General features: G+C 52.5%; 1 protein-coding gene across 2 annotated transcripts in view; it reads left to right on the forward strand.

Moving 5' to 3' along the window:
- ARHGEF7 (Rho guanine nucleotide exchange factor 7) overlaps positions 1-12580 on the forward strand; it is a 362900-nt gene that overhangs the window by 175611 nt on the left and 174709 nt on the right. Inside the window, exon 20 of one of the 2 annotated variants that reach the window (XR_013824849.1) lies at positions 8586-8661. The exons of the other annotated variant lie outside the window; for it this stretch is intronic. The gene's annotated coding sequence lies outside the window, so the exon portion shown is untranslated. Of the gene's footprint in view, positions 1-8585; positions 8662-12580 lie in introns of those variants that run through there. 2 annotated transcript variants of the gene reach the window in all.

Consider the following 12580-nt stretch of genomic DNA (forward strand, 5'->3'; position numbering starts at 1 on the left):
CTCCAGAAATGCAGACCAAGCTTGTCTGGTTTCTGCTCCTCCTGCCCTGGCATCGTCAGAGAGCCTGCTTCCTTCCCTCCTATGAGCCGGGTTCTGTTACTGAGGGCTCCAAAAAATGGTTTTCCCCGAAAATGAGAAACGGGTGCTCTGTGCGCGGCACCTGAGAAAAGAGGGTGGCGCTGCGTTTTCAATTTGGGTCAAGACTCTGTGGCTGGGATGCTGGCCGGACTACAGGGGGTGTCCTCACTGGGGGCTGGCATTCGACCTCTCGGTGTTGGGAAGGTCGCCTGGAGGGGGTGGAGGCCCGGTCTCCTACTGCATCCATCACCTCCCTGCCTGCCAGGTGGTCCATGGGGGCCTTAATGTACTTTCTTACCTTCACACACTTACGGGACTCTCAAGGTCACCTGGATAGGAGAGAAACCCTCGGGGGGGGGGGGCGCTTACGTTCACCCTGATCGAGGAGTTGATGATCTAGAGCCTATGGATGCCGTATGGAAAAGGATTTGGTGCTCTCCTGATACATGGGTGTTTGTTCTCATAAGCAGTGCAGGGGTTGCTGGTCTAACACATTGTGAACATTTGCTGGTGGCGTCCTGGCACGAAATTCATGGCAGATTCAAAAAGGGCAAGTGAGGAGTTTCCGGCGAATACTCTATAAAGAAGCAGGCGGGGCTGAGGGGCCAGGAGTGATGGGGCAGCCCCCCTGCCCGGGGCTGGGGCCACCCAAAGCCTCTGCCCTGGAAGAAGCACCAGACACTGTGGATTCAGGGGGAGGAACACAGCCCCCACTGAGCCGCCACCTGTTTCCGTAAATAAACACCCCAGACGCTCTCTCTTCTGGAATACTCAGTTTTCTCCAAATGTCTCCCATTGGCAAGAAGTAACCAGGAGCAAAAGAACCAGGTGATGGAGTTTATAAGTGACAGTTTCCGAGGCCCAGACGGAGTGAAGGGGGGGGGGTGCAGAGAAGGGGGTGCAGAGGAGGGCCAGGCTGAGAGCACCCAGCAAGGGGCTCATCAAAAAAACGCCTGCAAAAGAAATAGTTTAAAAAAAAGATGAAATAAAGGAAATCCAAAAAGTATAGATTTAGGGCTCTCCTAACTGTCTGAAGTCAACCTGGCAGCAGAGAAATTGTCAGGCCAGCATTTTCTCTCTGCACCCCAGGGCACTAGGGGGGCCGTGGGGAGAGAAAGGAGGATGCATGGGGGGAGGGGCGGCACTGGGAAGGTTCTGGAAACCCAGCCCCACCCTGCAACCTGGCGGTTCTATCCCAGACCAAATGTAGAGCTAGCCCGTCACCTGGAGCTGATGTCATCCTGAAAAGTTCCTGTCAAGCCTCCTCAAATGCATAATTAATTGGTTTATCTCTGCCTCTTAGGGTATTTGTTTATATGGACAAATCCACTCAAATAGAATTAGCAGCATGGCACAAGAGAACAGCGTACAATGGAACCTGAGGGACAAAAATCAAATCAGCAGAGTTTCATTGTCTTTTTTAAGTCAGATGTTACCTTACGGTTTCTACATGCTTTGAATTGCCATTAAAACTTTTTTTGCCATATAAAATCTACCCTGTAATCATTAAATTTCACAAGTCTATTTTTCTTTATAAAGGTAATATAAGCTCATTAATGCAATTTAAAAAATACTCGAAAAATAATAAAAATCACCCAAAGGCAGTTGATCTTAATCTCTGGTGTGATTCTTCTGGTCTTTTTTTTTTTGACCTGAAATCTCTTTGCTTTCATATGAGAAAAATCAGAAAAACCCCAAACTAATCAGACTATGAAGAAGCAGATATTCTATCTGGATCTTCTTTGGCTTGGATTTTCTGAGCACACAGAAGACCCGTCCTGTGCCTGCTGACTGTCCCTGACCCGTCCTGAGTCAGAGAACGCGAACCTGTGCGGCCAGCTTTATAGAAAGGAGAAGCCGTCCTAACCATAGCCAGAAGGAAAACATCCCTCTCCCCTTCGGCTGAGGACTGAAATCCACACTTAGAGCTTCACTCCTTTGATACAGCCCTGCCACCAACATCTCACTCCTCAGCTGCATGTTTGCATGATGAGTACCTCGTATCTTTGCAAAAAGAGCTGCTTTTGCATCAGGGGAAATTGAGGTCACAGTGAATGGAGGCAAAAGCTAAAGGATGTTGCTACTGACTGTTGGAGGAGGTCATCGAGAGGGCGTGACCGCCGGATGACCCTCCTGGACGTGGGCAATCAGAGGCCCGTCACCCCCTCCCTGGCCTTGGCATGTAGGCTCCGCCCAGTGTTCCCGCCGTGGGAACTGTTCCAACGAAGCAGGCTCGAGAGAGCAAGGTGTGCCTGAGACCCCCCGGATGGTGTACACGCCTGAACCCTGCTAAGGCCTCTCTGAAAACTTTTAAGACTCTGGCGGGCGGGGCCGAGAGCCCGGCAAGCCGCGTAGGTGGGTTTCCTGGTCATGACACCTGCTCCGCAGATCCGGAGTGACCCCCTTCCTCGGGCCCCTCCCTGCCCTCCGCGTGCGGGCCCCGCACAGAGGAAGCAGGAGGCCGCGGACAGCGGACTGACGAGGCCACCACGGGCCTCTGTGCGTCTGGAAGGTGCCAGCCCCCGGAGCCGGCTCAGAGCTGGCGTCTGTGCTCAGCAGAAGCGTGAGTCGGGCTGCAGGTCTTCAGGTGCCGTCTTGGTTGGTACCTTTTGTACCGCGTAACGGTTATCCTGGGGTGAGTCCTGCCATCTCTCCGCACTTGTGGGCAGTGAGTCTGTCTGCTCAGAAGTGTCCCTGGGAAGGAGGACATGGACTCTCCCCTGGGGACTGTGTCCTGCACCTGAGGGGCACCGGCGGAGGGGACACAGACTCTCCCCTGGGGACTGCGTCCCTGCACCTGAGGGGCGCCGGCGGAGGGCCTGACCCCAGGCCAGCGTGGTTGCTGTCCTCGTGTGCCCTCCATGCTGAAGGGACAGGACACGGCTGTCACCTGAACTCTGGCCCGAGCACCTCCCTGTCTTCATCTGGCAAAGGCTCCCCGTGACATTCATTGACGTGTATAAATCGCAGGATTTGTCTTTATGACTCAGCTTCCATAACAGGGCCGCTGGGATTCCTAACGGAGTGAAGAATTCCTGACCCTTCCTCAGGAGGCCTGGCCATGCAGGGGGAAGTCAAGGTGAGGTGGGCCGGGTCAGGCTGGCGGCCAGACGGGGCCGCGGATGGTCCCAGCATCCTTTCTTCCATCTGGGGACTCCCCGCGTGGCCGTAGCCTGGAGTCATACGTCAGCGGTGCAGGGGTGAATCCTGCAGGTGACGTGCTGGGGAAAGGACTCTGGAAGACGAGGGCAAGGGGTAACGACGAAAGGGCGTTTGCCAGAGAAAGGGGGCTGTGGCCCTCGTGCCCAGGTGGGGCTGCCGGGCCGCGAGGAGGGGTGTGGGGTTCGGCAGAGCTGAGCGGGTTCCTGCTGGTGGTCCAGGATGCTGGCCCTGAGGGAGAGCTCGGGAGCTCTGGACGCTGGACTGGCCGAGGCATCAGGCACCCAGGCAAGGCGCTGGGGCTTCTTCTCAGGGGCCGTGTGAGTCCCCACTGTTCGGGGGTTGTACGTGAAAGGCCCTTCTTAGGAGGGACTGAACTTTGCCATGCGTCCTTTTGACGAAGATGCTTTTCTGGTATTTCCTGCGTCCGTAGCCTTACTAGGTCGGGGGGCGCAGGGCTGGCGATGGGGTCTGGACTGTTCATGGAGGCAGAGCTGGCCAGACGGGAATCCGCGCACAGCCAGGTCGCGATGGTGCGCGCAGCTGAAAGCGGAGGGGTTTTTCCGAGAGTCTGCGTTATTCATGCCAACCCAGGTACCGTACGTTCCAGGGACTCCGCTCAGCGCGCAGGCAGACCTCAGAAGTCAGCCTGGTCTCTGCCCCTGCGGTCTAGACAGTGATCCCGTCCCACCCACTCCCAGCTTTCGCAAGGGGCCCGGCCCGGCCCGGCCGAACTGTCGACATGGCCCCAGACATGGCGCCGGGGGCCCAGCCCGAGAGCTGGCTCACTTCCACAAAGGCTACAGGCGAAGTGCTCCCAGGGCCTTCGGGCTGTGGACTCTGCGCCGAAGGGTGAGCGGTGAGGGCTTCACATGCACAGCGCAAACACCTGGGCATCCAGGTGGGGGGCAGGAACCCCCGGCCCCTCTGCCGTGGCCCCCTCCCAGGCTGTGCCGGCCAACGGGCGGCCACCTCTTCCCGGCCTCGACCTTGACCGCCTCGCTGCGCATCCAGCCCCTCCCACTGACTCTGTCTTGGCCCCAGTCTCAAGCCGGCAGACCAACCCTCCAGGGCCCTGGGGACCCAGAGAGCCTTGCTTTCAGTGGGTTCCCCTCACCCCAGGGCAGCTGTGCCCTTAGGGAGCCGTCGGCCCCTCTGTCCTAGGCTCGTGGTGTAGCGAATGCCTCCACAAATGCCCCAGGGAGCAGGTTTTGATTCCCTTTGTGTGCAGACACAGAAGCTGGGGCCGGGGTGCTCACCAGCTCACCCAGAGTGACCCCACTGCAGGACGGAATCGCAGGACAGGATCAGCACGGACCTCCATCCCCAGATCACACGTCTCGAGGAGGCTTCACAGCCAGCCAGCTTTACAACATGGCCTTCTGTTGAGTGAAAATCATCAGAAGTCACCATTAGTAATGAATTCCTAACATGCCACCGTGAACAGGCTGAAGTCAACGTTGGGAAACATCCTTCAGACGCACAGAGGAGCGCTTAGACGGACGCCAGGCGCTTGGAATTGGTTGCCACCTGCCCCTGCGTCAGACACAGCCCCCGCCTCACAGTTGGTGCCTGGTAAATATTTACTAGTTTGCATTCTTTCTTGTTGCTTTCCAAGGAAAACAGTAAACATTCAGGACACATGGGACTGGCAATTTTAAATAGAAGAGATGAGAGATTGGGACTGACATACATACACTACTATGTATAAAAGAGATAACTAATGAGCACCTACTGTACAGCACAGAGAACTCTACGCAGTGCCCTGTGGTGACCTAAACGGGAAGGAAAAACAAAAAAGAGGGGATATATGTGTATGTATAGCTGACTCACTTTGCTGTGCACCTGAAACTAACACAACATTGTAAAGCAGCTATACTCCAATAAAAATTAATAAAAACTGAGAAAAAAGAAATGCACTAAGGGAGAAGAATGTGCTGTGCTGTACCTGGTGTTCGGTCTAGGAATAGTGATTTCATACCGGGGTGAGTGACCACAAGTTTGAGGAGAACGTTATCTATCAAAGACCCAGTGCAGTCAAAAGGGTTTTCAGGAGCGTTCATACACCTTTTCAGTCTGCAGTGTATACTTTGTGTCCATGTCAGCAAGAGAATGCACAATTTTAGGCATTGAGGCAAATTCTGGATTTTCCGTGGATGGAATAACCATGAAATTCCTGAGTGATGGAAACCAACTGGAAGCAGGATGAGTAAAACATCCCACAGAATCTCCGTTTTTCTCCGACAGTAATATAATTCGGTTAAGCGAGTACATTACTAAAAATCACGTTCCAGACTTGGCATAGCAATGAAAACAGACCAATGACCACCCTTTCCTAAGAAAGAGCCGACGAGAGTGTTTAGGATCAGTTGAGGAAAAGGCACAAAACGTCTCCAGCGCTTCTTTCCTCCGCCTGCGCGTCGAGCTCTTTCCCTGTGGAGGCTTTTCCTGTTAGAAGTTGGTTGGATGGCTGAGGGATCAGAAGACTTGAGGTGGTTACACAGAGAAGTTAAAAGAGTCGTTAGGGATCAACAGCGGAAGACAACAACCGCCCTTAGAAGATCTGCCCATCATGCCACGTTCCGTCCCTGCCAGTGTAAACAGAGTGGGTCGGACCCTTCCCTCCGGAGGACGATGGTCACGTGGGCGAGGCGGGGTGGCAGAGCCCGTGTAGCAGGTCTGGGTAGCAGGATTCTTCCTTTCTGGGCAGCCCGTCTCTACTGCCAGCTTGGTTTGTACTGCAGAAGAGCATGTACCAGGGACCCTGTTCTCAAGGGGTGAGGTAGGAGGTCAGGACCCAGCACAAGAGGTGGTCGACCTCTGCAGGAAGAAACTGCCCCCCAGGGCCCAAGACCCTCAGCCGATGTCCAGGAAGGAGCCATTCTGACGCTGTCCTTGTTGCCAGACCCCAGAGAGCAGAGGGCGCGGCCGATCTCTTTTTCTCCCTTTCCATCTTAAACCTGAGGAGGAGCAAATACAATGGGGCATTTGGGGAGCAAGAATGAATGAATGAATCATTAAAGCCAGAAGAGATTTTTGCTTCTGGTAAATTTCAGGCTGGGCACGTGGCCGTACGTGTCATCCCATGATTTGCCACAGCTGACAGGATGGATCAAGGTACCTTTTTGGGGGGGGCGGGGGTGTCCCTCCTGACAGCAGACGGACGTGAAGGGGATGTACAGACCTGTGCTCCACACGGCATGACTGTGCTCCAGGAGACCCCTCCTGGTCTCTGCAACTGAAAAGTCTTCAGTGGTGGTTCTGGTGTCACCAAATCTGCAAGTCCTCTGTCCTCTGTTGTAGGACTTACCACGAGGAGCTGTGATTTCATATCATGGATTTGGTTTTCTTTCTGCGCAATTCATAGGTTTGCTTGGAGGATCTGAGAAGGGCCTTTGAGCCGCGTGGACTCCTGCTGCCTTTTGATGTTCAGTGGTAGATAGTTGATCCTCACTAATCCTCACCGTCTGGGGATTTGGTGTTTATTTGCAAATCCACCTGCTCACCCAAATGCCTTTGTAACCCTGAAGTCAGTACCAAAGGGGCTGGGGGGCTTTCCCTGGTGGTCCTCGAGAAGCACAGGAGCGGGTCTTCCGACAATACACGCTCCGGGCGGGAGGGGAGGCCAAGCCTTCTGGGCTCGGCTCTCACAGCGAACAAGCCCTTTTGTTGTCTAATTTAGTGCCATGTTTTCACTTTTAAAAAACAATTGAAGTCTAGTTGATTTCTGGTGTTGTGTTAATTTCTGCTGTACAGCAAAATGATTCAGTTATACATATATATATATATATATATATATATATATATATGTATATATACACGTTCTTTTTCATATTCTTTTCCCTTATGGTTTGTCACAGGATACTGAACAGAGTTCCCTGTGCTGTACAGTAGGACCTTGTTGCTTATCCGTTCTGTATATAATAGTTTGCATCTGCTAACCTTAAACTCCCAATCTGTCCCCTTCCTCCCCTCCCCCTCTTAGTGCCATGTTTTCTCGTGTTTGTGGTTTTTGTTGGTGATGTAGTCACCTGAAATGGTCCCCAAGCATCACTCTGAAATCCTGTCTGGTGTCTGTAACTCCAAGAAGGCTGTGACGTGCCCAGGTGTCGGTGCCGATGGCCGTGAGGTCCATGTCAATGAATCAGCCGTATATAGTGAATAAGGTGTCTGAAGTGGTCAGGGTTCTCCCAAGGAACAGAACCAACAGGATGGGTACGTCTATAGAGACAGAGACTTGTTATAAGGAATTGGCTCGTGTGATTACGGAGACCGAGAAGTCCCTAGACATGGAGTTGGCTAGTTGTGACCCAGGACGGCGGTTGTTCCAGGTCACGTTTGAAAGCTGGAAAAGACCAACGTCCAGGCCCAGCAGGGAGGCAGGAGTTCCCTCTTACTCGGTCTTTTTGTTCTGTTCAGACCCGTATCTGATTAGGTGAGGCCCTCCCACACTGGGGAGGGTGATCTGCTTCCTCAGTCCCCCAACTCAAACACTACTCTCATCCAGAAACACCTGGAATAACGTTTAGCCGAATAGCAGGGCACCCATGGCCCCATCAAGCCAACACACAGAATTAACCATCACGGTGTCCTTGAACAAAACCATGCATAAAACATGGTTAAGTAGCGATCTGTTGATGAAAATGTGATCAGAGGCTCTGGGGAACCCCACAAGGCAACTTTACAGAACACAATGCCCACAAATAAAGAGAATCACTGTGTGAAAACACACGGCCATGGCGGACCCTCAAAAGTTTCCTTTATATTCCATCACTTTTCTGACCCTACAGAAATAAACATGCACATGAGATCTACTCACATTCTGATGGGGGAGAGAGCGGGGAGAGGAAGGAGGAAGAGGAGAATCTAAACCCACCCTTATTCTGGTGGCCACACCTCCTTACTCCCCCGTGACGCCCCAGTCGCTCCAGCTGGGCCCCGTTCCGCATGCTGTTTTGTGTAATTTTGTGGACCCGCAACCGTGCCTCCCATAGCACTTTCTGTAATGGTGGGGATGTCGCTACGTGCGCCGCCCACGACAGCAGACACGGCTACACGTGGCCGTGGGTGCTCAAAACGTGGCCACTGGGACTGAGGGACTGAGGGTTAAACTTTAATTCATTCAGGTTGACTTTGCCGTGTGTGGCCGGTGGCAGCAACACAGGACAGTGCAGATTGTAGGTCCGGTCCTTGGCCAAAGTTCTGCGATGGGCGTGCTGTGGACTCACAAGGTGGCGTAGTTGTATGAGGAGTGGGTTACCGGCTGGGAGCAAGCTGGGAGCAGGGGGCCTGCCAGCCCAGGAGGCCATGCACCCTCCTCCCTTCACTTCCCTCTGACCTCCCCACAGCTCTGCCTGCGAGTCCCGAGGACCCGGACGCATCCCTGTGTCCTCAGCGCCCGGCTGACAGCGTTGTCTGCGGCCCCTTCCTCCAGCCCCGGGGCCCTGGTGGGGGACCTGCTCTCTGGCACCTCCGGAACCAGAAGAGCTTGCTCTGCAAGCAGCTCCCTTCTCTCCTTCCCCACCTCGCCCACAGAGCTGCCGACCTCAGCTTGCTGCTACGGCATTTGAGAAAGGACCCTTTTATCCCTCGGTTGTTAAGATTTCAGAGTTTCTGACCAAGGGAAGTGGAGAATCTGTCAGAGGTGCGTCTTGCGGGGTGGCGGGCCCTCTGGTCGCTGTGGGGTATTTACCTGCACGACTGCAGAAAGAGGTGCAGCTGCAGTCGGGGAAGAATGGAGGGAGCCGTGGTCAGTCCTGCCTAGTTAAAAGGTTAACGTGCCCCTGGCAACTGGCTAAATGCTGTCTCCTTTAATCCCACCACTAAGTGGTGAAGTGGGGCTTTGTCACCTGCATCGCGTGGACGGGGAGACGGAGATCCTGAAGTTGCCCATGGCCCCAAGTTGGCAGGTGCAGGAATCAGGTGTGACAGCGGGTCCCAGGATGCCACGGGCTTTTCCGATGGAAGGGACCGTGGCGTGTCCCAGCCAATGGTCCCCTTGCCTGCCCTAAAATCACACTCTTCTAAAAGTAACCCCAACCATTATAGGAAAGAGCCATTTGGGGGGAAAAGGGTTTTTCAGCTCCAGACTTTCTCTTTATCTAAGAAACTGAAGAAAAGTGTAGTGAGGAAGAAAACCCACCGGTGTCGTAACCTGCAGTGGGTACCGCGAACGGGCTTAACCGGCACTTGAAAGGTGTCTTTAACTTGTCGAAAGGCAGAGCTGCTCATGACGGGGAGGACTTGGCACTGCCCTCAAGTGTCCCCAAGTACAATGGGAAGACGTCTGGAAGCCCCACACACCTCTGCTGGGAAGGTAAACGACCCCAAGAGAGAACTACATGGATCCCCCGGCCAGGTCTGTGGCTGCGGACTTCACCGACCACCTTTAATTTCCATCCAGCGTTAGTACCGGATTTTGACGTGCAGCTGTTCCTGCTACAAATGTGCCCACGTTTAATAACATCATTTCTCGGCCCGCCAGGTGCCTCTGATGTCCGCAGCAGAGAGAACGTGCAGAATTTTCCTCGCCGCGGGGGATGGGGGCCAGGTAGTTTGTTCATATAAAAATAGCAGGATTTCTCTTCTCTATGGCTAGCAAAATAACAGGGTAGGTAATTAATGGGTTACGTCACGATCTGGGGCGGGTGTAAAGTGGAAATCACTCCCGACTGAGAGCTGCGCCCCCAGCCATCCCCTCCAAGTGTCTGACAGCCCCAGGCTGTCAGGGAAACGGAGCCCCTGGGAGCCCCCTCTGTGCCCGGCCCTGGGTACCGGCAGGAGAGCAGCCGTGTGTGTGATTCTTTCGATGGTTAGAGCCGGGCTGGGTGATTTGTGAGGCTTTGTGATGCCGAGTGGGGCGTGTGGAAGGAGAGGTTATTGGAGCAGCAGAATCTTTTAGGCGCTGACTTCCCTCTTTCCCAAGTGATTGTGGAATAGACTGGTCTGTGCATCACCTAAAGACACGTGAGTGAGGGCTGTGGATGGCAGTTCCTTCCCCGGACCGCGGGGATCACCTGGGGAGGACCTTGAACTACGTCACGTGCTCAAACCCTGCGACCTGCCCGACTCCGCGCGGTTCAGCGAGTCCTTGCCCTACGTTTCGTATACTCGTCATTCACCGAAAGCTTGCTTAGCTGTTTGGATTTTCACCTACGGAAGGGGAGTCTTTGCTTTCTCCTTGGTGTACAGTGGCGCCCTACCTGGGGGTGTTCTATATATTTAACAACCAGCAGGACCCAGGCTCCCACCAGCCGGAAAAGGTGATCCCCGTGAGCTGCCCTTCCAGCCAGGTCTTGCTGAATCGAGTTAGGAGCACAAGGAAAGGTTATTTTTGCTGAGATTGCATGATATTTTTCTGTAGTGCAATAATTCTTATATATTTTTCTCCAGTGGTTCAGAAGCTAATGACCCTCTCTCCAGGAAATGGTGTGCACACACCCAACTTTGCTTACAAAGTGAGGGGTTCAGAGACTCGCTGAAGTTCTCACTCATCACAGAGCGCTTTATCTGCCTTGGTGAGATACTCAAAAATTCTGCTACCACCCTTGCAGGCATTAAAATCCGTGTCAGTGGAGCCAAAGATAGCAATCAGATTTCACGGCTGGTAAGTCCTGCAGAAGGCATTATATTTCATTTTTAAATATTTTTGGCAAATTTTAATTTTGATATAATTTCAATCTTAAAGAAAAGCTGCAAGAATAGTCCAATAAATTTCCACATACCCTTTAGCTAGGTTCATCAGTTATTTACCTTTTGCTCCATTGTTTATCATTTTCTCTCTTTCTCCACACACACGCAAACACACACACATGCACACACACACAGACACACATGCATGTGCGCACACACACATGCACACACACACAACTTTTCAAACCACTTAAATTGAGATTAAGTCAAGACCCTTCACCATAGTGTGTGTTTACTAAGAACATGACGTTCTTTCACATACATAAGATTTAATTATCAAAACTGGGAAATTTAACAGGGACCCTGGTATATCATTAATCTGGTGGCTCTCCAAGTGGGGTCCCTGGACCAGCAGCAGATCCTGGGACCCTGTTAGAAATGCAGACTCCCAGCCCTGCCTCAGCCCTTCTGAGTCAGGAACCCTGGTGACCGGGCAGGAAGCTTCGACAAGCCCTCGGGGGGAATTCGGACACGCAGCGAGGGTCCTGGAACCGCTGGTCTCATTCTCAGGCAATATCGTTTGTTACCAATTGACTCGACAGCATCGTTTTCGGGTGTTCTTTTCCCATCAGAGTCTGGTCCTGGATGAGGAATGACACTGAGCTGTCACGTCTCTTTAATGTTCTGTCTGGAACATCTCTTCAGCTTTCCTGGTCGTCTTGACCTTGACGTTTTTGGAGAGGATGGGCTGTTATTTGAATCGATCGGTGTTTCTGCGCGACTGGATTCAGGCCCTGCACCTGGGGCGGGGCTGTCACCAAAGAGTGTTGTGTCCTGACGTGTCATCAGAGGCACTGATGTTGGGGGCTCCGACCTTGACCATGTTGGCCTTGTCACCTCACATGTGGTTAGGATGGTGTCTCTACTGGAAAGTGACGTTTTATCCTAATTAATTAGTAATTTGTGGGACATACACTGAGTCTGTGGAAATACTCTGTTCCTCATTCAACTCTGTCCACTGATTTTAGCATCTGTTAGTGCTTTTCTAAGCCCATCATTTCTTCTATTATTATTTCTACATCTATTATTAGATATTATTGATAAGATATAACACAACATAACAGAACATAATATAATGGAATATCATATTATATAGAGACAGACACAGGCATTCTGCTGTAAGGAAGAGCTTTCTTTTCCTTTTTCTTTTTTGGAGCAGAGAAAGGTTATGGCAGGACCAAGCAAGGAGAATGGGTGGCTTGTGCTCAAAAGCCCAAAACTCAGGAAGAGCTTTCTTATTTCCCCAATTTATTTATATTTATTGACACTGGCCATTCCGACCCCACCTCTAGGCTCTTTCACTCAAAGGCTCTGTCTGCCTTACAACACCAGTGACTCCCCAGGTAAGATACCCCTTCTGCTAACTTCTTCTTCCCCTTAGGGTGCTGTCCACGACACCTCTCCCCATCTGCCTGTGAATAGCTACTGATCAGCATGGCCACTTCCAGGCCAAGCCAAGCTTTTCCATTCTGTGACGCAGTGGAGGTCGCCCCCTGTCTGCCCTCCCCCCAAACATTTGACTGCTTTTTGGTACTGACCCCTGTTAGGCCATGCATCTCGCCAGACTTTCCTCACCTGCTCCCGTGAAGTCTTCCCAAGTAGACTGTTAGCAACATGAGAGACTGACTTTAAATCATCTTTAAATCTGTCC

This window comes from Stenella coeruleoalba (assembly GCF_951394435.1).
Source record: "Stenella coeruleoalba genome assembly, chromosome: 18".
Lineage (NCBI taxonomy): Eukaryota > Metazoa > Chordata > Mammalia > Artiodactyla > Delphinidae > Stenella > Stenella coeruleoalba.